This window comes from Nematostella vectensis, chromosome 7 (assembly GCF_932526225.1).
Source record: "Nematostella vectensis chromosome 7, jaNemVect1.1, whole genome shotgun sequence".
Lineage (NCBI taxonomy): Eukaryota > Metazoa > Cnidaria > Anthozoa > Actiniaria > Edwardsiidae > Nematostella > Nematostella vectensis.
The window spans coordinates 2,618,866-2,638,010 of record NC_064040.1 but is presented as its reverse complement, the minus strand read 5'-3'; the positions used below and the strand labels follow the sequence as shown (position 1 = coordinate 2,638,010).

The 19,145-nt window shown below is 46.0% G+C and overlaps 87 non-coding genes across 87 annotated transcripts; all 87 read right to left on the bottom strand.

Annotated features, from left to right (window-relative positions):
* Positions 1-68: 68 nt before the first annotated feature.
* On the bottom strand, positions 69-140 carry Trnaa-ugc. Its single transcript has one exon. It is a non-coding gene; the product is annotated as a tRNA-Ala (tRNA).
* A 77-nt stretch (positions 141-217) lies between these two features.
* Trnaa-cgc lies at positions 218-289 on the bottom strand. The gene has a single exon. It is a non-coding gene; the product is annotated as a tRNA-Ala (tRNA).
* Positions 290-367: 78 nt separating this feature from the next.
* On the bottom strand, positions 368-439 carry Trnaa-ugc. The gene has a single exon. It is a non-coding gene; the product is annotated as a tRNA-Ala (tRNA).
* Positions 440-513: 74 nt separating this feature from the next.
* Trnaa-ugc lies at positions 514-585 on the bottom strand. Its single transcript has one exon. It is a non-coding gene; the product is annotated as a tRNA-Ala (tRNA).
* Positions 586-663: 78 nt separating this feature from the next.
* Positions 664-735, bottom strand: Trnaa-cgc. The gene has a single exon. It is a non-coding gene; the product is annotated as a tRNA-Ala (tRNA).
* A 78-nt stretch (positions 736-813) lies between these two features.
* Trnaa-cgc lies at positions 814-885 on the bottom strand. The gene has a single exon. It is a non-coding gene; the product is annotated as a tRNA-Ala (tRNA).
* Positions 886-962: 77 nt separating this feature from the next.
* Positions 963-1,034, bottom strand: Trnaa-ugc. The gene has a single exon. It is a non-coding gene; the product is annotated as a tRNA-Ala (tRNA).
* Positions 1,035-1,112: 78 nt separating this feature from the next.
* On the bottom strand, positions 1,113-1,184 carry Trnaa-cgc. Its single transcript has one exon. It is a non-coding gene; the product is annotated as a tRNA-Ala (tRNA).
* A 75-nt stretch (positions 1,185-1,259) lies between these two features.
* Positions 1,260-1,331, bottom strand: Trnaa-cgc. Its single transcript has one exon. It is a non-coding gene; the product is annotated as a tRNA-Ala (tRNA).
* A 78-nt stretch (positions 1,332-1,409) lies between these two features.
* On the bottom strand, positions 1,410-1,481 carry Trnaa-cgc. The gene has a single exon. It is a non-coding gene; the product is annotated as a tRNA-Ala (tRNA).
* Positions 1,482-1,559: 78 nt separating this feature from the next.
* Positions 1,560-1,631, bottom strand: Trnaa-cgc. Its single transcript has one exon. It is a non-coding gene; the product is annotated as a tRNA-Ala (tRNA).
* A 77-nt stretch (positions 1,632-1,708) lies between these two features.
* Trnaa-ugc lies at positions 1,709-1,780 on the bottom strand. The gene has a single exon. It is a non-coding gene; the product is annotated as a tRNA-Ala (tRNA).
* A 78-nt stretch (positions 1,781-1,858) lies between these two features.
* Positions 1,859-1,930, bottom strand: Trnaa-ugc. Its single transcript has one exon. It is a non-coding gene; the product is annotated as a tRNA-Ala (tRNA).
* A 77-nt stretch (positions 1,931-2,007) lies between these two features.
* Positions 2,008-2,079, bottom strand: Trnaa-cgc. Its single transcript has one exon. It is a non-coding gene; the product is annotated as a tRNA-Ala (tRNA).
* Positions 2,080-2,157: 78 nt separating this feature from the next.
* Positions 2,158-2,229, bottom strand: Trnaa-ugc. The gene has a single exon. It is a non-coding gene; the product is annotated as a tRNA-Ala (tRNA).
* Positions 2,230-2,303: 74 nt separating this feature from the next.
* Trnaa-ugc lies at positions 2,304-2,375 on the bottom strand. Its single transcript has one exon. It is a non-coding gene; the product is annotated as a tRNA-Ala (tRNA).
* A 78-nt stretch (positions 2,376-2,453) lies between these two features.
* On the bottom strand, positions 2,454-2,525 carry Trnaa-cgc. Its single transcript has one exon. It is a non-coding gene; the product is annotated as a tRNA-Ala (tRNA).
* Positions 2,526-2,603: 78 nt separating this feature from the next.
* On the bottom strand, positions 2,604-2,675 carry Trnaa-ugc. Its single transcript has one exon. It is a non-coding gene; the product is annotated as a tRNA-Ala (tRNA).
* Positions 2,676-2,753: 78 nt separating this feature from the next.
* Positions 2,754-2,825, bottom strand: Trnaa-ugc. The gene has a single exon. It is a non-coding gene; the product is annotated as a tRNA-Ala (tRNA).
* A 77-nt stretch (positions 2,826-2,902) lies between these two features.
* Trnaa-ugc lies at positions 2,903-2,974 on the bottom strand. The gene has a single exon. It is a non-coding gene; the product is annotated as a tRNA-Ala (tRNA).
* Positions 2,975-3,052: 78 nt separating this feature from the next.
* Positions 3,053-3,124, bottom strand: Trnaa-ugc. The gene has a single exon. It is a non-coding gene; the product is annotated as a tRNA-Ala (tRNA).
* Positions 3,125-3,198: 74 nt separating this feature from the next.
* Trnaa-ugc lies at positions 3,199-3,270 on the bottom strand. The gene has a single exon. It is a non-coding gene; the product is annotated as a tRNA-Ala (tRNA).
* Positions 3,271-3,495: 225 nt separating this feature from the next.
* Trnaa-ugc lies at positions 3,496-3,567 on the bottom strand. Its single transcript has one exon. It is a non-coding gene; the product is annotated as a tRNA-Ala (tRNA).
* An 80-nt stretch (positions 3,568-3,647) lies between these two features.
* Trnaa-cgc lies at positions 3,648-3,719 on the bottom strand. Its single transcript has one exon. It is a non-coding gene; the product is annotated as a tRNA-Ala (tRNA).
* A 77-nt stretch (positions 3,720-3,796) lies between these two features.
* On the bottom strand, positions 3,797-3,868 carry Trnaa-ugc. The gene has a single exon. It is a non-coding gene; the product is annotated as a tRNA-Ala (tRNA).
* A 78-nt stretch (positions 3,869-3,946) lies between these two features.
* Trnaa-cgc lies at positions 3,947-4,018 on the bottom strand. The gene has a single exon. It is a non-coding gene; the product is annotated as a tRNA-Ala (tRNA).
* Positions 4,019-4,243: 225 nt separating this feature from the next.
* Positions 4,244-4,315, bottom strand: Trnaa-ugc. Its single transcript has one exon. It is a non-coding gene; the product is annotated as a tRNA-Ala (tRNA).
* A 78-nt stretch (positions 4,316-4,393) lies between these two features.
* Trnaa-ugc lies at positions 4,394-4,468 on the bottom strand. Its single transcript has one exon. It is a non-coding gene; the product is annotated as a tRNA-Ala (tRNA).
* Positions 4,469-4,542: 74 nt separating this feature from the next.
* On the bottom strand, positions 4,543-4,614 carry Trnaa-ugc. The gene has a single exon. It is a non-coding gene; the product is annotated as a tRNA-Ala (tRNA).
* A 78-nt stretch (positions 4,615-4,692) lies between these two features.
* Positions 4,693-4,764, bottom strand: Trnaa-cgc. The gene has a single exon. It is a non-coding gene; the product is annotated as a tRNA-Ala (tRNA).
* A 224-nt stretch (positions 4,765-4,988) lies between these two features.
* Positions 4,989-5,060, bottom strand: Trnaa-cgc. Its single transcript has one exon. It is a non-coding gene; the product is annotated as a tRNA-Ala (tRNA).
* A 224-nt stretch (positions 5,061-5,284) lies between these two features.
* Trnaa-ugc lies at positions 5,285-5,354 on the bottom strand. Its single transcript has one exon. It is a non-coding gene; the product is annotated as a tRNA-Ala (tRNA).
* An 81-nt stretch (positions 5,355-5,435) lies between these two features.
* On the bottom strand, positions 5,436-5,507 carry Trnaa-cgc. Its single transcript has one exon. It is a non-coding gene; the product is annotated as a tRNA-Ala (tRNA).
* Positions 5,508-5,584: 77 nt separating this feature from the next.
* Trnaa-ugc lies at positions 5,585-5,656 on the bottom strand. The gene has a single exon. It is a non-coding gene; the product is annotated as a tRNA-Ala (tRNA).
* A 78-nt stretch (positions 5,657-5,734) lies between these two features.
* Positions 5,735-5,806, bottom strand: Trnaa-cgc. The gene has a single exon. It is a non-coding gene; the product is annotated as a tRNA-Ala (tRNA).
* Positions 5,807-6,034: 228 nt separating this feature from the next.
* Trnaa-ugc lies at positions 6,035-6,106 on the bottom strand. Its single transcript has one exon. It is a non-coding gene; the product is annotated as a tRNA-Ala (tRNA).
* Positions 6,107-6,179: 73 nt separating this feature from the next.
* On the bottom strand, positions 6,180-6,251 carry Trnaa-ugc. The gene has a single exon. It is a non-coding gene; the product is annotated as a tRNA-Ala (tRNA).
* Positions 6,252-6,329: 78 nt separating this feature from the next.
* Trnaa-ugc lies at positions 6,330-6,401 on the bottom strand. Its single transcript has one exon. It is a non-coding gene; the product is annotated as a tRNA-Ala (tRNA).
* A 77-nt stretch (positions 6,402-6,478) lies between these two features.
* Positions 6,479-6,550, bottom strand: Trnaa-ugc. Its single transcript has one exon. It is a non-coding gene; the product is annotated as a tRNA-Ala (tRNA).
* Positions 6,551-6,923: 373 nt separating this feature from the next.
* Positions 6,924-6,995, bottom strand: Trnaa-cgc. The gene has a single exon. It is a non-coding gene; the product is annotated as a tRNA-Ala (tRNA).
* Positions 6,996-7,073: 78 nt separating this feature from the next.
* On the bottom strand, positions 7,074-7,145 carry Trnaa-cgc. Its single transcript has one exon. It is a non-coding gene; the product is annotated as a tRNA-Ala (tRNA).
* Positions 7,146-7,369: 224 nt separating this feature from the next.
* Trnaa-ugc lies at positions 7,370-7,441 on the bottom strand. The gene has a single exon. It is a non-coding gene; the product is annotated as a tRNA-Ala (tRNA).
* Positions 7,442-7,519: 78 nt separating this feature from the next.
* On the bottom strand, positions 7,520-7,591 carry Trnaa-ugc. Its single transcript has one exon. It is a non-coding gene; the product is annotated as a tRNA-Ala (tRNA).
* A 77-nt stretch (positions 7,592-7,668) lies between these two features.
* On the bottom strand, positions 7,669-7,740 carry Trnaa-ugc. The gene has a single exon. It is a non-coding gene; the product is annotated as a tRNA-Ala (tRNA).
* Positions 7,741-8,113: 373 nt separating this feature from the next.
* Trnaa-cgc lies at positions 8,114-8,185 on the bottom strand. Its single transcript has one exon. It is a non-coding gene; the product is annotated as a tRNA-Ala (tRNA).
* A 224-nt stretch (positions 8,186-8,409) lies between these two features.
* Trnaa-ugc lies at positions 8,410-8,481 on the bottom strand. Its single transcript has one exon. It is a non-coding gene; the product is annotated as a tRNA-Ala (tRNA).
* A 78-nt stretch (positions 8,482-8,559) lies between these two features.
* Positions 8,560-8,631, bottom strand: Trnaa-ugc. Its single transcript has one exon. It is a non-coding gene; the product is annotated as a tRNA-Ala (tRNA).
* Positions 8,632-8,708: 77 nt separating this feature from the next.
* Trnaa-ugc lies at positions 8,709-8,780 on the bottom strand. Its single transcript has one exon. It is a non-coding gene; the product is annotated as a tRNA-Ala (tRNA).
* A 224-nt stretch (positions 8,781-9,004) lies between these two features.
* On the bottom strand, positions 9,005-9,076 carry Trnaa-ugc. The gene has a single exon. It is a non-coding gene; the product is annotated as a tRNA-Ala (tRNA).
* A 78-nt stretch (positions 9,077-9,154) lies between these two features.
* Positions 9,155-9,226, bottom strand: Trnaa-cgc. Its single transcript has one exon. It is a non-coding gene; the product is annotated as a tRNA-Ala (tRNA).
* A 525-nt stretch (positions 9,227-9,751) lies between these two features.
* Positions 9,752-9,823, bottom strand: Trnaa-ugc. Its single transcript has one exon. It is a non-coding gene; the product is annotated as a tRNA-Ala (tRNA).
* Positions 9,824-9,901: 78 nt separating this feature from the next.
* Positions 9,902-9,973, bottom strand: Trnaa-cgc. The gene has a single exon. It is a non-coding gene; the product is annotated as a tRNA-Ala (tRNA).
* A 228-nt stretch (positions 9,974-10,201) lies between these two features.
* On the bottom strand, positions 10,202-10,273 carry Trnaa-ugc. Its single transcript has one exon. It is a non-coding gene; the product is annotated as a tRNA-Ala (tRNA).
* Positions 10,274-10,496: 223 nt separating this feature from the next.
* Positions 10,497-10,568, bottom strand: Trnaa-cgc. Its single transcript has one exon. It is a non-coding gene; the product is annotated as a tRNA-Ala (tRNA).
* A 223-nt stretch (positions 10,569-10,791) lies between these two features.
* Trnaa-ugc lies at positions 10,792-10,863 on the bottom strand. Its single transcript has one exon. It is a non-coding gene; the product is annotated as a tRNA-Ala (tRNA).
* A 229-nt stretch (positions 10,864-11,092) lies between these two features.
* Positions 11,093-11,164, bottom strand: Trnaa-ugc. Its single transcript has one exon. It is a non-coding gene; the product is annotated as a tRNA-Ala (tRNA).
* A 223-nt stretch (positions 11,165-11,387) lies between these two features.
* Trnaa-cgc lies at positions 11,388-11,459 on the bottom strand. The gene has a single exon. It is a non-coding gene; the product is annotated as a tRNA-Ala (tRNA).
* A 223-nt stretch (positions 11,460-11,682) lies between these two features.
* Positions 11,683-11,754, bottom strand: Trnaa-ugc. The gene has a single exon. It is a non-coding gene; the product is annotated as a tRNA-Ala (tRNA).
* Positions 11,755-11,983: 229 nt separating this feature from the next.
* Positions 11,984-12,055, bottom strand: Trnaa-ugc. Its single transcript has one exon. It is a non-coding gene; the product is annotated as a tRNA-Ala (tRNA).
* Positions 12,056-12,132: 77 nt separating this feature from the next.
* On the bottom strand, positions 12,133-12,204 carry Trnaa-ugc. Its single transcript has one exon. It is a non-coding gene; the product is annotated as a tRNA-Ala (tRNA).
* Positions 12,205-12,282: 78 nt separating this feature from the next.
* On the bottom strand, positions 12,283-12,354 carry Trnaa-cgc. Its single transcript has one exon. It is a non-coding gene; the product is annotated as a tRNA-Ala (tRNA).
* A 225-nt stretch (positions 12,355-12,579) lies between these two features.
* On the bottom strand, positions 12,580-12,651 carry Trnaa-ugc. Its single transcript has one exon. It is a non-coding gene; the product is annotated as a tRNA-Ala (tRNA).
* Positions 12,652-12,729: 78 nt separating this feature from the next.
* On the bottom strand, positions 12,730-12,801 carry Trnaa-cgc. Its single transcript has one exon. It is a non-coding gene; the product is annotated as a tRNA-Ala (tRNA).
* Positions 12,802-12,878: 77 nt separating this feature from the next.
* Positions 12,879-12,950, bottom strand: Trnaa-ugc. Its single transcript has one exon. It is a non-coding gene; the product is annotated as a tRNA-Ala (tRNA).
* Positions 12,951-13,028: 78 nt separating this feature from the next.
* On the bottom strand, positions 13,029-13,100 carry Trnaa-cgc. The gene has a single exon. It is a non-coding gene; the product is annotated as a tRNA-Ala (tRNA).
* A 324-nt stretch (positions 13,101-13,424) lies between these two features.
* Trnaa-ugc lies at positions 13,425-13,496 on the bottom strand. The gene has a single exon. It is a non-coding gene; the product is annotated as a tRNA-Ala (tRNA).
* A 78-nt stretch (positions 13,497-13,574) lies between these two features.
* Positions 13,575-13,646, bottom strand: Trnaa-cgc. The gene has a single exon. It is a non-coding gene; the product is annotated as a tRNA-Ala (tRNA).
* Positions 13,647-13,724: 78 nt separating this feature from the next.
* Positions 13,725-13,796, bottom strand: Trnaa-cgc. Its single transcript has one exon. It is a non-coding gene; the product is annotated as a tRNA-Ala (tRNA).
* A 223-nt stretch (positions 13,797-14,019) lies between these two features.
* Positions 14,020-14,091, bottom strand: Trnaa-ugc. Its single transcript has one exon. It is a non-coding gene; the product is annotated as a tRNA-Ala (tRNA).
* A 79-nt stretch (positions 14,092-14,170) lies between these two features.
* Trnaa-cgc lies at positions 14,171-14,242 on the bottom strand. Its single transcript has one exon. It is a non-coding gene; the product is annotated as a tRNA-Ala (tRNA).
* A 323-nt stretch (positions 14,243-14,565) lies between these two features.
* Positions 14,566-14,637, bottom strand: Trnaa-ugc. The gene has a single exon. It is a non-coding gene; the product is annotated as a tRNA-Ala (tRNA).
* A 78-nt stretch (positions 14,638-14,715) lies between these two features.
* On the bottom strand, positions 14,716-14,787 carry Trnaa-cgc. Its single transcript has one exon. It is a non-coding gene; the product is annotated as a tRNA-Ala (tRNA).
* A 78-nt stretch (positions 14,788-14,865) lies between these two features.
* Positions 14,866-14,937, bottom strand: Trnaa-cgc. The gene has a single exon. It is a non-coding gene; the product is annotated as a tRNA-Ala (tRNA).
* Positions 14,938-15,161: 224 nt separating this feature from the next.
* Positions 15,162-15,233, bottom strand: Trnaa-ugc. The gene has a single exon. It is a non-coding gene; the product is annotated as a tRNA-Ala (tRNA).
* A 78-nt stretch (positions 15,234-15,311) lies between these two features.
* On the bottom strand, positions 15,312-15,384 carry Trnaa-cgc. Its single transcript has one exon. It is a non-coding gene; the product is annotated as a tRNA-Ala (tRNA).
* A 76-nt stretch (positions 15,385-15,460) lies between these two features.
* Trnaa-ugc lies at positions 15,461-15,532 on the bottom strand. The gene has a single exon. It is a non-coding gene; the product is annotated as a tRNA-Ala (tRNA).
* A 374-nt stretch (positions 15,533-15,906) lies between these two features.
* Trnaa-ugc lies at positions 15,907-15,978 on the bottom strand. Its single transcript has one exon. It is a non-coding gene; the product is annotated as a tRNA-Ala (tRNA).
* A 517-nt stretch (positions 15,979-16,495) lies between these two features.
* Positions 16,496-16,567, bottom strand: Trnaa-ugc. Its single transcript has one exon. It is a non-coding gene; the product is annotated as a tRNA-Ala (tRNA).
* Positions 16,568-16,796: 229 nt separating this feature from the next.
* On the bottom strand, positions 16,797-16,866 carry Trnaa-cgc. Its single transcript has one exon. It is a non-coding gene; the product is annotated as a tRNA-Ala (tRNA).
* Positions 16,867-16,945: 79 nt separating this feature from the next.
* Positions 16,946-17,018, bottom strand: Trnaa-ugc. The gene has a single exon. It is a non-coding gene; the product is annotated as a tRNA-Ala (tRNA).
* Positions 17,019-17,096: 78 nt separating this feature from the next.
* Positions 17,097-17,168, bottom strand: Trnaa-ugc. Its single transcript has one exon. It is a non-coding gene; the product is annotated as a tRNA-Ala (tRNA).
* A 475-nt stretch (positions 17,169-17,643) lies between these two features.
* On the bottom strand, positions 17,644-17,715 carry Trnaa-cgc. The gene has a single exon. It is a non-coding gene; the product is annotated as a tRNA-Ala (tRNA).
* A 79-nt stretch (positions 17,716-17,794) lies between these two features.
* Positions 17,795-17,866, bottom strand: Trnaa-ugc. The gene has a single exon. It is a non-coding gene; the product is annotated as a tRNA-Ala (tRNA).
* Positions 17,867-18,090: 224 nt separating this feature from the next.
* Trnaa-ugc lies at positions 18,091-18,162 on the bottom strand. The gene has a single exon. It is a non-coding gene; the product is annotated as a tRNA-Ala (tRNA).
* Positions 18,163-18,240: 78 nt separating this feature from the next.
* Positions 18,241-18,312, bottom strand: Trnaa-cgc. The gene has a single exon. It is a non-coding gene; the product is annotated as a tRNA-Ala (tRNA).
* Positions 18,313-18,837: 525 nt separating this feature from the next.
* On the bottom strand, positions 18,838-18,909 carry Trnaa-ugc. The gene has a single exon. It is a non-coding gene; the product is annotated as a tRNA-Ala (tRNA).
* A 78-nt stretch (positions 18,910-18,987) lies between these two features.
* Trnaa-cgc lies at positions 18,988-19,059 on the bottom strand. The gene has a single exon. It is a non-coding gene; the product is annotated as a tRNA-Ala (tRNA).
* Between the last annotated feature and the right edge of the window lie 86 nt (positions 19,060-19,145).

Sequence of the window (19,145 nt, the reverse complement as noted above, 5' to 3'; positions counted from 1 at the left end):
GCAAGTGAGTCATATCACCATAAAGACTTGAAATGCCCATATTTCCTCTAGGTGAAAAAAGAAAATATTGGAGATGCGGGGGATCGAACCCCGGTCCATCCGCATGCGAAGAGGACGCTCTACCACTGAGCTACATCCCCCAATACACTTGCAAGTGTGTCATATCACCCTCAAGACTTGAATAATCCACATTTCCTTAAGGGAAAGAAGAAAATATTGGAGATGCGGGGGATCGAACCCCGGACCTTCCGCATGCAAAGCGGACGCTCTACCACTGAGCTACATGCCCTGATACACTTACAAGTGAGTCATATCACCATAAAGACTTGAAATGCCCATATTTCCTCTAGGAGAAAAAAGAAAATATTGGAGATGCGGGGGATCGAACCCCGGGCTTTCCGCATGCGAAGCGGAGGCTCTACCACTGAGCTACATCCCCCAATACACTTGCAAGTGTGTCATATTACCATTAAGACTTGAATTATCCAAATTTCCTTTAGTGAAAAAAAATATTTGAGATGCGGGGAATCGAACACCGGTCCTTCCGCATGCAAAGCAGAAACTCTACCACTGAGCTACATCCCCCCATACACTTGCATGTCTGTCATATCACCATCATAACTTTAATAATCCACATTTCCTCTAGGTGAAAAAATAAAATATTGGAGATGCGGGGGATCGAACCCCGGACCTTCCGCATGCAAAGCGGACGCTCTACCACTGAGCTACATCCCCAAATACACTTGCAAGTGAGTCATATCACCATAAAGACTTGAAATGCCCATATTTCCTCTAGGTGAAAAAAGAAAATATTGGAGATGCGGGGGATCGAACCCCGGTCCTTCCGCATGCGAAGAGGACGCTCTACCACTGAGCTACATCCCCCAATACACTTGCAAGTGTGTCATATCACCCTCAAGACTTGAATAATCCACATTTCCTTAAGGGAAAGAAGAAAATATTGGAGATGCGGGGGATCGAACCCCCGACCTTCCGCATGCAAAGCGGACGCTCTACCACTGAGCTACATGCCCTGATACACTTACAAGTGAGTCATATCGTCATAAAGACTTGAAATGCCCATATTTCCTCTAGGGGAAAAAAGAAAATATTGGAGATGCGGGGGATCGGACCCCGGGCTTTCCGCATGCGAAGCTGACGCTCTACCACTGAGCTACATCCCCCAATACACTTGCAAGTGTGTCATATTACCATCAAGAGTTGAATAATCCAAATTTCCTTTAGGGAAAAAAAAATATTTGAGATGCGGGGAATCGAACACCGGTCCTTCCGCATGCAAAGCGGAAACTCTACCACTGAGCCACATCCCCCCATACACTTGCAAGTCTGTCATATCACCATCATAACTTTAATAAACCACTTTTTCTCTAGGTGAAAAAATAAAATATTGGAGATGCGGGGGATCGAACCCCGGACCTTCCGCATGCAAAGCGGACGCTCTACCACTGAGCTACATCCCCAAATACACTTGCAAGTGAGTCATATCACCATAAAGACTTGAAATGCCCATATTTCCTCTAGGGGAAAAAAGAAAATATTGGAGATGCGGGGGATCGAACCCCGGGCCTTCCGCATGCGAAGAGGACGCTCTACCACTGAGCTACATCCCCCAATACACTTGCAAGTGTGTCATATCACCCTCAAGACTTGAATAATCCACATTTCCTTAAGGGAAAGAAGAAAATATTGGAGATGCGGGGGATCGAACCCCGGACCTTCCGCATGCAAAGCGGACGCTCTACCACTGAGCTACATCCCCAAATACACTTGCAAGTGAGTCATATCACCATAAAGACTTGAAATGCCCATATTTCCTCTAGGTGAAAAAAGAAAATATTGGAGATGCGGGGGATCGAACCCCGGTCCTTCCGCATGCGAAGAGGACGCTCTACCACTGAGCTACATCCCCCAATACACTTGCAAGTGTGTCATATCACCCTCAAGACTTGAATAATCCACATTTCCTTAAGGGAAAGAAGAAAATATTGGAGATGCGGGGGATCGAACCCCGGACCTTCCGCATGCAAAGCGGACGCTCTACCACTGAGCTACATGCCCTGATACACTTACAAGTGAGTCATATCACCATAAAGACTTGAAATGCCCATATTTCCTCTAGGAGAAAAAAGAAAATATTGGAGATGCGGGGGATCGAACCCCGGGCTTTCCGCATGCGAAGCGGAGGCTCTACCACTGAGCTACATCCCCCAATACACTTGCAAGTGTGTCATATTACCATCAAGACTTGAATTATCCAAATTTCCTTTAGTGAAAAAAAATATTTGAGATGCGGGGAATCGAACACCGGTCCTTCCGCATGCAAAGCAGAAACTCTACCACTGAGCTACATCCCCCCATACACTTGCATGTCTGTTATATCACCATCATAACTTTAATAATCCACATTTCCTCTAGGTGAAAAAATAAAATATTGGAGATGCGGGGGATCGGACCCCGGACCTTCAGCATGCAAAGCGGACGCTCTACCACTGAGCTACATCCCCAAATACACTTGCAAGTGAGTCATATCACCATCATAACTTTAATAAACCACATTTCCTCTAGGTGAAAAAATAAAATATTGGAGATGCGGGGGATCGAACCCCGGACCTTCCGCATGCAAAGCGGATGCTCTACCACTGAGCTACATCCCCAAATACACTTGCAAGTGAGTCATATCACCATAAAGACTTGAAATGCCCATATTTCCTCAAGGGGAAAAAAGAAAATATTGGAGATGCGGGGGATCGAACCCCGGGCCTTCCGCATGCGAAGAGGACGCTCTACCACTGAGCTACATCCCCCAATACACTTGCAAGTGTGTCATATCACCCTCAAGACTTGAATAATCCACATTTCCTTAAAGGAAAGAAGAAAATATTGGAGATGCGGGGGATCGAACCCAGGACCTTCCGCATGCAAAGCGGACGCTCTACCACTGAGATACATCCCCTGATACACTTGCAAGTGAGTCATATCGCCATAAAGACTTGAAATGCCCATATTTCCTCTAGGGGAAAAAAGAAAATATTGGAGATGCGGGGGATCGGACCCCGGGCTTTCCGCATGCGAAGCGGACGCTCTACCCCTGAGCTACATCCCCCAATACACTTGCAAGTCTGTCATATCACCATCAAAACTTTAATAATCCAAATTTTCTCTAGGGAAAAAAAATAATGGAGATGCGGGGGATCGAACCCCGGGCATTCAGCATGCAAAGAGGACGCTCTACCACTGAGCTACATCCCCCAATACGCTTGCAAGTGTGTCATATCGCCCTCAAGACTTGAATAATCCACATTTCCTTTAGGGAAAGAAGAAAATATATTTGAGATGCGAGGGATGGAATCCCGTGCCTTCCGCATGCGAAGAGGACGCTCTACCACTGAGCTACATCCCCCAATACGCTTGCAAGTGTGTCATATCACCCTCAAGACTTGAATAATCCACACTTACTTAATGGAAAACAAATATTGGAGATGCGGGGGAACGAACCCCGGGCCTTCCGCATGCAAAGCGGACGCTCTACCACTGAGCTACATCCCCAAATACACTTGCAAGTGAGTCATATCACCATAAAGACTTGAAATGCCCATATTTCCTCTAGGGGAAAAAAGAAAATATATTGGAGATGCGGGGGATCGAACCCCGGTCCTTCCGCATGCGAAGAGGACGCTCTACCACTGAGCTACATCCCCCAATACACTTGCAAGTGTGTCATATCACCCTCAAGACTTGAATAATCCACATTTCCTTAAGGGAAAGAAGAAAATATTGGAGATGCGGGGGATCGAACCCCGGACCTTCCGCATGCAAAGCGGACGCTCTACCACTGAGCTACATCCCCTGATACACTTACAAGTGAGTCATATCGTCATAAAGACTTGAAATGCCCATATTTCCTCTAGGGGAAAAAAGAAAATATTGGAGATGCGGGGGATCGGACCCCGGGCTTTCCGCATGCGAAGCGGACGCTCTACCACTGAGCTACATCCCCCAATACACTTGCAAGTGTGTCAAATTACCATCAAGACTTGAATAATCCAAATTTCCTTTAGGGACAAAAAAATATTTGAGATGCGGGGAATCGAACACCGGTCCTTCCGCATGCAAAGCGGAAACTCTACCACTGAGCATCATCCCCCCATACACTTGCAAGTCTGTCATATCACAATCATAACTTTAATAAACCACATTTCCTCTAGGTGAAAAAATAAAATATTGGAGATGCGGGGGATCGAACCCCGGACCTTACGCATGCAAAGCGGACGCTCTACCACTGAGCTACATCCCCTGATACACTTGCAAGTGAGTCATATCGTCATAAAGACTTGAAATGCCCATATTTCCTCTAGGGGAAAAAAGAAAATATTTTAGATGCGGGGGATCGAACCCAGGGCCTTCCGCATGCAAAGAGGACGCTCTACCACTGAGCTACATCCCCCAATACACTTGCAAGTGTGTCATATCACCCTCAAGACTTGAATAATCCACATTTCCTTAAGGGAAAGAAGAAAATATTGGAGATGCGGGGGATCTAACCCCGGACATTCCGCATGCAAAGCGGACGCTCTACCACTGAGATACATCCCCTGATACACTTGCAAGTGAGTCATATCGCCATAAAGACTTGAAATGCCCATATTTCCTCTAGGGGAAAAAAGAAAATATTGGAGATGCGGGGGATCGGACCCCGGGCTTTCCGCATGCGAAGCGGACGCTCTACCACTGAGCTACATCCCCCAATACACTTGCAAGTTTGTCAAATCACCCTCAAAAGTTTTATAATCCAAATTTCCTTTAGGGAAAAAAAATATTTCAGATGCGGGGAATCGAACACCGGTCCTTCCGCATGCAAAGCGGAAACTCTACCACTGAGTTACATCCCCAAATACACTTGCAAGTCTGTCATAGCACCATCAAAACTTTAATAATCCACATTTCCTCTTAGGGAAAAAAGAAAATATTGGAGATGCGGGGGATCAAACCCCGGGGCTTCCGCATGCGAAGCGGACGCTCTACCACTGAGCTACATCCCCCAATACACTTGCAAGTGTGTCATAACACCATCAAGACTTGAATAATCCACACTTACTTAATGGAAAACAAATATTGGAGATGAGGGGGAACGAACCCCGGGCCTTCCGCATGCAAAGCGGACGGACGTTCTACCACTGAGCTACATCCCCCAATACACTTGCAAGTCTGTCATATCACCATCAAAACTTTAATAATCCAAATTTTCTCTAGGGAATAAAAATAATGGAGATGCGGGGGATCGAACCCCGGGCCTTCAGCATGCAAAGAGGACGCTCTACCACTGAGCTACATCCAACAATACGCTTGCAAGTGTGTCATATCGCCCTAAAGACTTGAATAATCCACATTTCCTTTAGGGAAAGAAGAAAATATATTGGAGATGCGGGGGATCGAACCCCGTGCCTTCCGCATGCGAAGAGGGCGCTCTACCACTGAGCTACATCCCCCAATACACTTGCAAGTGTGTCATATCACCCTCAAGACTTGAATAATCCACATTTCCTTAAGGGAAAGAATAAAATATTGGAGATGCGGGGGATCGAACCCCGGACCTTCCGCATGCAAAGCGGACGCTCTACCACTGAGCTACATCCCCTAATACACTTGCAAGTGAGTCATATCACCATAAAGACTTGAAATGCCCATATTTCCTCTAGGGGAAAAAAGAAAATATTGGAGATGCGGGGGATCGAACCCCGGGCCTTCCTCATGCGAAGAGGACGCTCTACCACTGAGCTACATCCCCCAATACACTTGCAAGTGTGTCATATCACCCTCAAGACTTGAATAATCCACATTTCCTTAGGGAAAAGAAGAAAACATATTGGAGATGCGGGGGATCGAACCCGTTGCCTTCCGCATGCGAAGAGGACGCTCTACCACTGAGCTACATCCCCCAATACACTTGCAAGTGTGTCATATCACACTCAAGACTTGAATAATCCACATTTCCTTAAGGGAAAGAAGAAAGTATTGGAGATGCGGGGGATCGAACCCCGGACCTTCCGCATGCAAAGCGGACGCTCTACCACTGAGCTACATCCCCTAATACACTTGCAAGTGTGTCATATTACCATCAAGACTTGAATAATCCAAATTTCCTTTAGTGAAACAAATATTTGAGATGCGGGGAATCGAACACCGGTCCTTCCGCATGCAAAGCGGAAACTCTTCCACTGAGCTACATCCCCCCATACACTTGCAAGTCTGTCATATCACCATCAAAACTTTAATAATCCACATTTCCTCTAGGTGAAAAAAGAAAATATTGGAGATGCGGGGGATTGAACCCCGGACCTTCCGCATGCAAAGCGGACGCTCTACCACTGAGCTACATCCCCTAATACACTTGCAAGTGTGTCATATCACCCTCAAGACTTGAATAATCCACATTTCCTTAAGGGAAAGAAGAAAATATTGGAGATCTGGGGGATCGAACCCCGGACCTTCCGCATGCAAAGCGGACGCTCTACCACTGAGCTACATCCCCTGATACAATAGTAAGTGAGTCATATCACCATAAAGACTTGAAATGCCGATATTTCCTCTAGGGGAAAAAAGAAAATATTGGAGATGCGGGGGATCGGACCCCGGGCTTTCCGCATGCGAAGATGACGCTCTACCACTGAGCTACATCCCCCAATACACTTGCAAGTGTGTCATATTACCATCAAGACTTGAATAATCCAAATTTCTTTTAGGGGTGAAAAATATTTGCGGTGCGGGGAATCGAACACCGGTCTTTCCGCATGCAAAGCGGAAACTCTACCACTGAGCTACATCCCCCGATACACTTGCAAGTCTGCCATATCACCCTCAAGACTTGAATAATCCACATTTCCTTAAGGGAAAGAAGAAAATATTGGAGATGCGGGGGATCGAACCCCGGGCCTTCCGCATGCGAAGAGGACGCTCTACCACTGAGCTACATCCCCTGATACAATAGTAAGTGAGTCATATCACCATAAAGACTTGAAATGCCGATATTTCCTCTAGGGGAAAAAAGAAAATATTGGAGATGCGGGGGATCGGACCCCGGGCCTTCCTCATGCGAAGAGGACGCTCTACCACTGAGCTACATCCCCCAATACACTTGCAAGTGTGTCATATCACCCTCAAGACTTGAATAATCCACATTTCCTTTAGGGAAAGAAGAAAACATATTGGAGATGCGGGGGAACGAACCCGTTGCCTTCCGCATGCGAAGAGGACGCTCTACCACTGAGCTACATCCCCTAATACACTTGCAAGTGTGTCATATTACCATCAAGACTTGAATAATCCAAATTTCCTTTAGTGAAACAAATATTTGAGATGCGGGGAATCGAACACCGGTCCTTCCGCATGCAAAGCGGAAACTCTTCCACTGAGCTACATCCCCCCATACACTTGCAAGTCTGTCATATCACCATCAAAACTTTAATAATCCACATTTCCTCTAGGTGAAAAAAGAAAATATTGGAGATGCGGGGGATCGAACCCCGGACCTTCCGCATGCAAAGCGGACGCTCTACCACTGAGCTACATCCCCTAATACACTTGCAAGTGTGTCATATCACCCTCAAGACTTGAATAATCCACATTTCCTTAAGGGAAAGAAGAAAATATTGGAGATCTGGGGGATCGAACCCCGGACCTTCTGCATGCAAAGCGGACGCTCTACCACTGAGCTACATCCCCTGATACAATAGTAAGTGAGTCATATCACCATAAAGACTTGAAATGCCGATATTTCCTCTAGGGGAAAAAAGAAAATATTGGAGATGCGGGGGATCGGACCCCGGGCTTTCCGCATGCGAAGATGACGCTCTACCACTGAGCTACATCCCCCAATACACTTGCAAGTGTGTCATATTACCATCAAGACTTGAATAATCCAAATTTCTTTTAGGGGTGAAAAATATTTGCGGTGCGGGGAATCGAACACCGGTCTTTCCGCATGCAAAGCGGAAACTCTACCACTGAGCTACATCCCCCGATACACTTGCAAGTCTGCCATATCACCCTCAAGACTTGAATAATCCACATTTCCTTAAGGGAAAGAAGAAAATATTGGAGATGCGGGGGATCGAACCCCGGGCCTTCCGCATGCGAAGAGGACGCTCTACCACTGAGCTACATCCCCTGATACAATAGTAAGTGAGTCATATCACCATAAAGACTTGAATTGCCGATATTTCCTCTAGGGGAAAAAAGAAAATATTGGAGATGCGGGGGAACGAACCCGTTGCCTTCCGCATGCGAAGAGGACGCTCTACCACTGAGCTACATCCCCTAATACACTTGCAAGTGTGTCATATTACCATCAAGACTTGAATAATCCAAATTTCCTTTAGTGAAAAAAAATATTTGAGATGCGGGGAATCGAACACCGGTCCTTCCGCATGCAAAGCGGAAACTCTTCCACTGAGCTACATCCCCCCATACACTTGCAAGTCTGTCATATCACCATCAAAACTTTAATAATCCACATTTCCTCTACGTGAAAAAAGAAAATATTGGAGATGTGGGGGATCGAACCCCGGACCTTCCGCATGCAAAGCGGACGCTCTACCACTGAGCTACATCCCCTAATACACTTGCAAGTGTGTCATATCACCCTCAAGACTTGAATAATCCACATTTCCTTAAGGGAAAGAAGAAAATATTGGAGATGCGGGGGATCGAACCCCGGACCTTCCGCATGCAAAGCGGACGCTCTACCACTGAGCTACATCCCCTGATACAATAGTAAGTGAGTCATATCACCATAAAGACTTGAAATGCCGATATTTCCTCTAGGGGAAAAAAGAAAATATTGGAGATGCGGGGGATCGGACCATGGGCTTTCCGCATGCTAAGATGACGCTCTACCACTGAGCTACATCCCCCAATACACTTGCAAGTGTGTCATATTACCATCAAGACTTGAATAATCCAAATTTCTTTTAGGGGTGAAAAATATTTGCGATGCGGGGAATCGAACCCCGGACCTTCAGCATGCAAAGCGGACGCTCTACCACTGAGCTACATCCCCTGATACACTTGCAAGTGAGTCATATCACCATAAAGACTTGAAATGCCCATATTTCCTCTAGGGGAAAAAAGAAAATATTGGAGATGCGGTGTATCGAACCCCGGGCTTTCCGCATGCGAAGCGGACGCTCTACCACTGAGCTACATCCCCCAATACACTTGCAAGTGAGTCATATAACCATAAAGACTTCAAATGCCCATATTTCCTCTAGGGGAAAAAAGAAAATATTGGAGATGAGGGGGATCGAACCCCGGACCTTCAGTATGCGAAGAGGACGCTCTACCACTAAGCTACATCCCCTGTTACACTTGCAAGTGAGTCATATCGCCCTCAAGACTTGAATAATCCACATTTCCTTTAGGGAAAGAAGAAAATATATTGGAGATGCGGGGGATCGAACCCGTTGCCTTCCGCATGCGAAGAGGACGCTCTACCACTGAGCTACATCCCCCAATACACTTGCAAGGGTGTCATATTACCATCAAGACTTGAATAATCCAAATTTCCTTTAGGGAAAAAAAAATATTTGAGATGCGGGGAATCGAACACCGGTCTTTCCGCATGCAAAGCGGAAACTCTACCACTGAGCTACATCCCCCATACACTTGCAAGTCTGTCATATCACCATCATAACTTTAATAATCCACATTTCCTCTAGGTGAAAAAATAAAATATTGGAGATGCGGGGGATCGAACCCCGGACATTCCGCATGCAAAGCGGACGCTCTACCACTGAGCTACATCCCCAAATACACTTGCAAGTGAGTCATATCACCATAAAGACTTGAAATGCCCATATTTCCTCTAGGGGAAAAAAGAAAATATTGGAGATGCGAGGGATCGAACCCCGGGCCTTCCGCATGCGAAGAGGACGCTCTACCACTGAGCTACATCCCCTGATACACTTGCAAGTGAGTCATATCGCCCTCAAGACTTGAATAATCCACATTTCCTTTAGGGAAAGAAGAAAATATATTGGAGATGCGGGGGATCGAACCCGTTGCCTTCCGCATGCGAAGAGGACGCTCTACCACTGAGCTACATCCCCCAATACACTTGCAAGGGTGTCATATCACACTCAAGACTTGAATAATCAACATTTCCTTAAGGGAAAGAAGAAAGTATTGGAGATGCGGGGGATCGAACCCCGGACCTTCCGCATGCAAAGCGGACGCTCTACCACTGAGCTACATCCCCTAATACACTTGCAAGTGTGTCATATTACCATCAAGACTTGAATAATCCAAATTTATTTTAGGGAAAAAAATATTTGAGATGCGGGGAATCGAACACCGGTCCTTCCGCATGCAAAGCGGAAACTCTTCCACTGAGCTATATCCCCCCATACACTTGCAAGTCTGTCATATCACCATCAAAACTTTAATAATCCACATTTCCTCTAGTTGAAAATAGAAAATATTGGAGATGCGGGGGATCGAACCCCGGGCTTTCCGCATGCGAAGCGGACGCTCTACCACTGAGCTACATCCCCCAATACACTTGCAAGTGTGTCATATTACCATCAAGACTTGAATAATCCAAATTTCTTTTAGGGGTAAAAAATATTTGAGATGCGGGGAATCGAACACCGGTCTTTTCGCATGCAAAGCGGAAACTCTACCACTGAGCTACATCCCCCGATACACTTGCAAGTCTGTCATATCACCCTCAAGACTTGAATAATCCACATTTCCTTAAGGGAAAGAAGAAAATATTGGAGATGCGGGGGATCGAACCCCGGACCTTCCGCATGCAAAGCGGACGCTCTACCACTGAGCTACATCCCCTGATACACTTGCAAGTGAGTCATATCGCCCTCAAGACTTGAATAATCCACATTTCCTTTAGGGAAAGAAGAAAATATATTGGAGATGCGGGGGATCGAACCCGTTGCCTTCCGCATGCGAAGAGGACGCTCTACCACTGAGCTACATCCCCCAATACACTTGCAAGTCTGTCATATCACCATCAAAACTTTAATAATCCACATTTCCTCTAGGTGAAAATAGAAAATATTGGAGATGCGGGGGATCGAACCCCGGACCTTCCGCATGCAAAGCGGACGCTCTACCACTGAGCTACATCCCCTAATACACTTGCAAGTGTGTCATATTACCATCAAGACTTGAATAATCCAAATTTATTTTAGGGAAAAAAATATTTGAGATGCGGGGAATCGAACACCGGTCCTTCCGCATGCAAAGCGGAAACTCTTCCACTGAGCTATATCCCCCCATACACTTGCAAGTCTGTCATATCACCATCAAAACTTTAATAATCCACATTTCCTCTAGTTGAAAATAGAAAATATTGGAGATGCGGGGGATCGAACCCCGGGCTTTCCGCATGCGAAGCGGACGCTCTACCACTGAGCTACATCCCCCAATACACTTGCAAGTGTGTCATATTACCATCAAGACTTGAATAATCCAAATTTCTTTTAGGGGTAAAAAATATTTGAGATGCGGGGAATCGAACACCGGTCTTTTCGCATGCAAAGCGGAAACTCTACCACTGAGCTACATCCCCCGATACACTTGCAAGTCTGTCATATCACCCTCAAGACTTGAATAATCCACATTTCCTTAAGGGAAAGAAGAAAATATTGGAGATGCGGGGGATCGAACCCCGGACCTTCCGCATGCAAAGCGGACGCTCTACCACTGAGCTACATCCCCTGATACACTTGCAAGTGAGTCATATCGCCCTCAAGACTTGAATAATCCACATTTCCTTTAGGGAAAGAAGAAAATATATTGGAGATGCGGGGGATCGAACCCGTTGCCTTCCGCATGCGAAGAGGACGCTCTACCACTGAGCTACATCCCCCAATACACTTGCAAGTCTGTCATATCACCATCAAAACTTTAATAATCCACATTTCCTCTAGGTGAAAATAGAAAATATTGGAGATGCGGGGGATCGAACCCCGGACCTTCCGCATGCAAAGCGGACGCTCTACCACTGAGCTACATCCCCTAATACACTTGCAAGTGTGTCATATCACCCTAAAGACTTCAATAATCCACATTTCCTTTAGGGAAAGAAGAAAATATTGGAGATGCGGGGGATCGAACCCCGGACCTTCCGCATGCAAAGCGGACGCTCTACCACTGAGCTACATCCCCTAATACACTTGCAAGTGAGTCATATCACCATAAAGACTTGAAATGCCCATATTTCCTCTAGGAGAAAAAAGAAAATATTGGAGATGCGGGGGATCGAAACCCGGGCTTTCCGCATGCGAAGCGGACGCTCTACCACTGAGCTACATCCCCCAATACACTTGCAAGTGTGTCATATTACCATCAAGACTTGAATAATCCAAAATATCTTTTAGGGGTAAAAAATATTTGAGATGCGGGGAATCAAACACCGGTCTTTCCGCATGCAAAGCGGAAACTCTACCACTAAGCTACATCCCCCGATACACTTGCAAGTCTGTCATATCACCATCATAAATTTAATAATCTACATTTCCTCTAGGTGAAAAAATAAAATATTGGAGATGCGGGGGATCGAACCCCGGACCTTCCGCATGCAAAGCGGACGCTCTACCACTGAGCTACATCCCCTGATACACTTGCAAGTGAGTCATATCACCATAAAGACTTGAAATGCCCATATTTCCTCTAGGGGAAAAAAGAAAATATTGGAGATGCGGGGGATCGAACCCCGGGCCTTCCGCATGCGAAGAGGACGCTCTACCACTGAGCTACATCCCCCAATAAACTTGCAAGTGTGTCATATCACCCTCAAGACTTGAATAATCCACATTTCCTTAAGGGAAAGAAGAAAATATTGGAGATGCGGGGGATCGAACCCCGGACCTTCCGCATGCAAAGCGGACGCTCTACCACTGAGCTACATCCCCTGATACACTTGCAAGTGAGTCATATCACCATAAAGACTTGAAATGCCCATATTTCCTCTTTGGGAAAAAAGAAAATATTGGAGATGCGGGGGATCGGACCCCGGGCTTTCCGCATGCGAAGCGGACGCTCTACAACTGAGCTACATCCCCCAATACACTTGCAAGTCTGTCATATCACCATCAAAACGGGATCGAACCCCGGGCTTTCCGCATGCTAAGCGGAAGCTCTACCACTGAGCTACATCCCCCAATACACTTGCAAGTGTGTCATATTACCATCAAGACTTGAAAAATCCAAATTTCCTTTAGGGAAAAAAAAAATATTTGAGATGCGGGGAATCGAACACCTTTCTTTCCGCATGCAAAGCGGAAACTCTACCACTGAGCTACATCCCCCCATACACTTGCAAGTCTGTCATATCACCATCATAACTTTAATAGTCCACATTTCCTCTAGGTGAAAAAATAAAATATTGGAGATGCGGGGGATCGAACCCCGTACATTCCGCATGCAAAGCGGACGCTCTACCACTGAGCTACATCCCCAAATACACTTGCAAGTGAGTCATATCACCATAAAGACTTGAAATGCCCATATTTCCTCTAGGTGAAAAAAGAAAATATTGGAGATGCGGGGGATCGAACCCCGGGCCTTCCGCATGCGAAGAGGACGCTCTACCACTGAGCTACATCCCCCAATACAATTGCGAGTGAGTCATATCACCATAAAGACTTGAAATGCCCATATTTCCTCTAGGAGAAAAAAGAAAATATTGGAGATGCGGGGGATCGAACCCCGGGCTTTCCGCATGCGAAGCGGACGCTCTACCACTGAGCTACATCCCCCAATACACTTGCAAGTGTGTCATATTACCAGCAAGACTTGAATAATCCAAATTTCTTTTAGGGGTAAAAAATATTTGAGATGCGGGGAATCGAACACCGGTCTTTTCGCATGCAAAGCGGAAACTCTACCACTGAGCTACATCCCCCGATACACTTGCAAGTCTGTCATATCACCCTCAAGACTTGAATAATCCACATTTCCTTAAGGAAAAGAAGAAAATATTGGAGATGCGGGGGATCGAACCCCGGACCTTCCGCATGCAAAGCGGACGCTCTACCACTGAGCTACATCCCCTGATACACTTGCAAGTGAGTCATATCACCATAAAGACTTGAAATGCCCATATTTCCTCTAGGGGAAAAAAAGAAAATATTGGAGATGCGGGGGATCGGACCCCGGGCTTTCCGCATGCGAAGCGGACGCTCTACCACTGAGCTACATCCCCCAATACACTTGCAAGTCTGTCATATCACCATCAAAACAGGATCGAACCCCTGGCTTTCCGCATGCGAAGCGGACGCTCTACCACTGAGCTACATCCCCCAATACACTTGCAAGTGTGTCATATTACCATCAAGACTTGAATAATCCAAATTTCCTTTAGGGAAAAAAAAATTAATGAGATGAGGGGAATCGAACACCGGTCCTTCCGCATGCAAAGCGGAAACTCTACCACTGAGCTACATCCCCCCATACACTTGCAAGTCTGTCATATCACCATCATAACTTTAATAATCCACATTTCCTCTAGGTGAAAAAAAAAAATATTGGAGATGCGGCGGATCGAACCCCGGACATTCCGCATGCAAAGCGGACGCTCTATCACTGAGCTACATCCCCAAATACACTTGCAAGTGAGTCATATCACCATAAAGACTTGAAATGCCCATATTTCCTCTAGGGGAAAAAAGAAAATATTGGAGATGCGGGGGATCGAACCCCGGGCCTTCCGCATGCGAAGAGGACGCTCTACCACTGAGCTACATCCCCTAATACACTTGCAAGTGAGTCATATCACCATAAAGACTTGAAATGCCCATATTTCCTCTAGGAGAAAAAAGAAAATATTGGAGATGCGGGGGATCGAACCCCGGGCTTTCCGCATGCGAAGCGGACGCTCTACCACTGAGCTACATCCCCCAATACACTTGCAAGTGTGTCATATTACCATCAAGACTTGAATAATCCAAATTTCCTTTAGGGAAAAAAAATATTTGAGATGAGGGGAATCAAACACCGGTCCTTCCGCATGCAAAGCGGAAACTCTACCACTGAGCTACATCCCCCCATACACTTGCAAGTCTGTCATATCACCATCATAACTTTAATAATCCACATTTCCTCTAGGTGAAAAAATAAAATATTGGAGATGCGGGGGATCGAACCCCGGACATTCCGCATGCAAAGCGGACGCTCTACCACTGAGCTACATCCACAAATACACTTGCAAGTGAGTCATATCACCATAAAGACTTGAAATGCCCATATTTCCTCTAGGAAAAAGAAGAAAATATTGGAGATGCGGGGGATCGAACCCCGGGCCTTCCGCATGCGAAGAGGACGCTCTACCACTGAGCTACATCAACCAATACACTTGCAAGTGTGTCATATCACCCTCAAGACTTGAATAATCCACATTTCCTTAAGGGAAAGAAGAAAATATTGGAGATGCGGGGGATCGAACCCCGGACTTTCCGCATGCAAAGCGGACGCTCTACTACTGAGCTACATCCCCTGATACACTTACAAGTGAGTCATATCGCCATAAAGACTTGAAATGCCCATATTTCCTCTAGGGGAAAAAAGAAAATATTGGAGATGCGGGAGATCTGACCCCGTGCTTTCCGCATGCAAAGCGGACGCTCTACCACTGAGCTACATCCCCCAATACACTTGGAAGTTTGTCAAATCACCCTCAAAAGTTTCATAATCCAAATTTACTTTAGGGAAAAAAAATATTTCAGATGCGGGGAATCGAACACCGGTCCTTCCGCATGCAAAGCGGAAACTCTACCACTGAGCTACATCCCCAAATACACTTGCAAGTCTGTCATAGCACCATCAAAACTTTAATAATCCACATTTCCTCTTAGGGAAAAAAGAAAATATTGGAGATGCGGGGGATCGAACCCCGGGCCTTCCGCATGCAAAGCGGAGGCTCAACCACTGAGCTACATCACCCAATACACTTGCAAATGTGTCATAACACCATCAAGACTTGAATAATCCACACTTACTTAATGGAAAACAAATATTGGAGATGCGGGGGAACGAACCCCGGGCCTCCGCATGCAAAGCGGACGGACGTTCTCCCACTGAGCTTCATCCCCCAATACACTTGCAAGTCTGTCATATCACCATCAAAACTTTAATAATCCAAATTTTCTCTAGGACAAAAAATAATGCAGATGCGGGGGATCGAACCCCGGGCTTTCAGCATGCAAAGAGGACGCTCTACCACTGAGCTACATCCCCCAATACACTTACAAGTGTGTCATAACACCATCAAGACTTGAATAATCCACACTTACTTAATGGAAAACAAATATTGGAGATGCGGGGGAACGAACCCCGGGCCTTCAGCATGCAAAGCGGACGGACGTTCTACCACTGAGCTACATCCCCCAATACACTTGCAAGTCTGTCATATCACCATCAAAACTTTAATAATCCAAATTTTCTCTAGGACAAAAAATAATGGAGATGCGGGGAATCGAACACAGGTCCTTCCGCATGCAAAGCGGAAACTCTACCACTGAGCTACATCCCCCCATACACTTGCAAGTCTGTCATAGAACCATCAAAACTTTAATAATCCACATTTCCTCTAGGTGAAAAAAGAAAATATTGAAAATGCCAAGGATCGAACCCCGGGCCTTCCGCATGCAAAGCGGACGGACGTTCTACCACTGAGCTACATCCCCCAATACAATTGCAAGTCTGTCATATCACCATCAAAACTTTAATAATCCAAATTTTCTCTAGGGAAAAAAAAATAATGGAGATGCGGGGGATCGAACCCCGGGCCTTTCGCATGCGAAGAGGACGCTCTACCACTGAGCTACATCCAACAATACCCTTGCAAGTGTGTCATATCGCCCTCAAGACTTGAATAATCCACATTTCCTTTAGGTAAAGAAGAAAATATTGGAGATGCGGGAGATCGAACCCCGGACCTTTCCGCATGCAAAGCGGACACTCTACCACTGAGCTACATCCCCTAATACACTTGCAAGTGAGTCATATCACCATAAAGACTTGAATAATCCACATTTCCTCTAGGTGAAAAAAGAAAATATTAGAGATGCGGGGGATCAAACCCCGGACCTTCCGCATGCAAAGCGGACGCTCTACCACTGAGCTACATCCCCTAATACACTTGCAAGTGAGTCATATCACCATAAAGACTTGAAATGCCCATATTTCCTCTAGGGGAAAACAGAAAATATTGGAGATGCGGGGTAACGAACCCCGGGCCTTCCGCATGCAAAGCGGACGGACGTTCTACCACTGAGCTACATCCGCTTATACACTTGCAACTGTGTCATATCACCATCAAGACTTGAATAATCCACAGAAAGCGCAAAGCGGACGGACGTTCTACCACTGAGCTACATCCCCCCATACACTTGCAAGTCTGTCATATCACCATCAAAACTTTAATAATCCAAATTTTCTCTAGGGAAAAAAAATAATGGAGATGCGGGGGATCGAACCCCGGGCCTTCCGCATGCTAAGAGGACGCTCTACCAATGAGCTACATCCAACAATACGCTTGCAAGTGTGTTATATCGCCCTCAAGACTTGAATAATCCACATTTCCTTTAGGGAAAGAAGAAAATATATTGGAGATGCGGGGGATCGAACCCCGTGCCTTCCGCATGCGAAGAGGACGCTCTACCACTGAGCTACATCCCCCAATACACTTGCAAGTGTGTCATATCACCCTAAAGACTTGAATAATCCACATTTCCTTTAGGGAAAGAAGAAAATATATTGGAGATGCGGGGGATCGAACCCCGGACCTTCCGCATGCAAAGCGGACGCTCTACCACTGAGCTACATCCCCTGATACAATAGTAAGTGAGTCATATCACCATAAAGACTTGAAATGCCGATATTTCCTCTAGGGGAAAAAAGAAAATATTGGAGATGCGGGGGATCGGACCATGGGCTTTCCGCATGCTAAGATGACGCTCTACCACTGAGCTACATCCCCCAATACACTTGCAAGTGTGTCATATTACCATCAAGACTTGAATAATCCAAATTTCTTTTAGGGGTGAAAAATATTTGCGATGCGGGGAATCGAACCCCGGACCTTCAGCATGCAAAGCGGACGCTCTACCACTGAGCTACATCCCCTGATACACTTGCAAGTGAGTCATATCACCATAAAGACTTGAAATGCCCATATTTCCTCTAGGGGAAAAAAGAAAATATTGGAGATGCGGTGTATCGAACCCCGGGCTTTCCGCATGCGAAGCGGACGCTCTACCACTGAGCTACATCCCCCAATACACTTGCAAGTGAGTCATATAACCATAAAGACTTCAAATGCCCATATTTCCTCTAGGGGAAAAAAGAAAATATTGGAGATGAGGGGGATCGAACCCCGGACCTTCAGTATGCGAAGAGGACGCTCTACCACTAAGCTACATCCCCTGTTACACTTGCAAGTGAGTCATATCGCCCTCAAGACTTGAATAATCCACATTTCCTTTAGGGAAAGAAGAAAATATATTGGAGATGCGGGGGATCGAACCCGTTGCCTTCCGCATGCGAAGAGGACGCTCTACCACTGAGCTACATCCCCCAATACACTTGCAAGGGTGTCATATTACCATCAAGACTTGAATAATCCAAATTTCCTTTAGGGAAAAAAAAATATTTGAGATGCGGGGAATCGAACACCGGTCTTTCCGCATGCAAAGCGGAAACTCTACCACTGAGCTACATCCCCCATACACTTGCAAGTCTGTCATATCACCATCATAACTTTAATAATCCACATTTCCTCTAGGTGAAAAAATAAAATATTGGAGATGCGGGGGATCGAACCCCGGACATTCCGCATGCAAAGCGGACGCTCTACCACTGAGCTACATCCCCAAATACACTTGCAAGTGAGTCATATCACCATAAAGACTTGAAATGCCCATATTTCCTCTAGGGGAAAAAAGAAAATATTGGAGATGCGAGGGATCGAACCCCGGGCCTTCCGCATGCGAAGAGGACGCTCTACCACTGAGCTACATCCCCTGATACACTTGCAAGTGAGTCATATCGCCCTCAAGACTTGAATAATCCACATTTCCTTTAGGGAAAGAAGAAAATATATTGGAGAT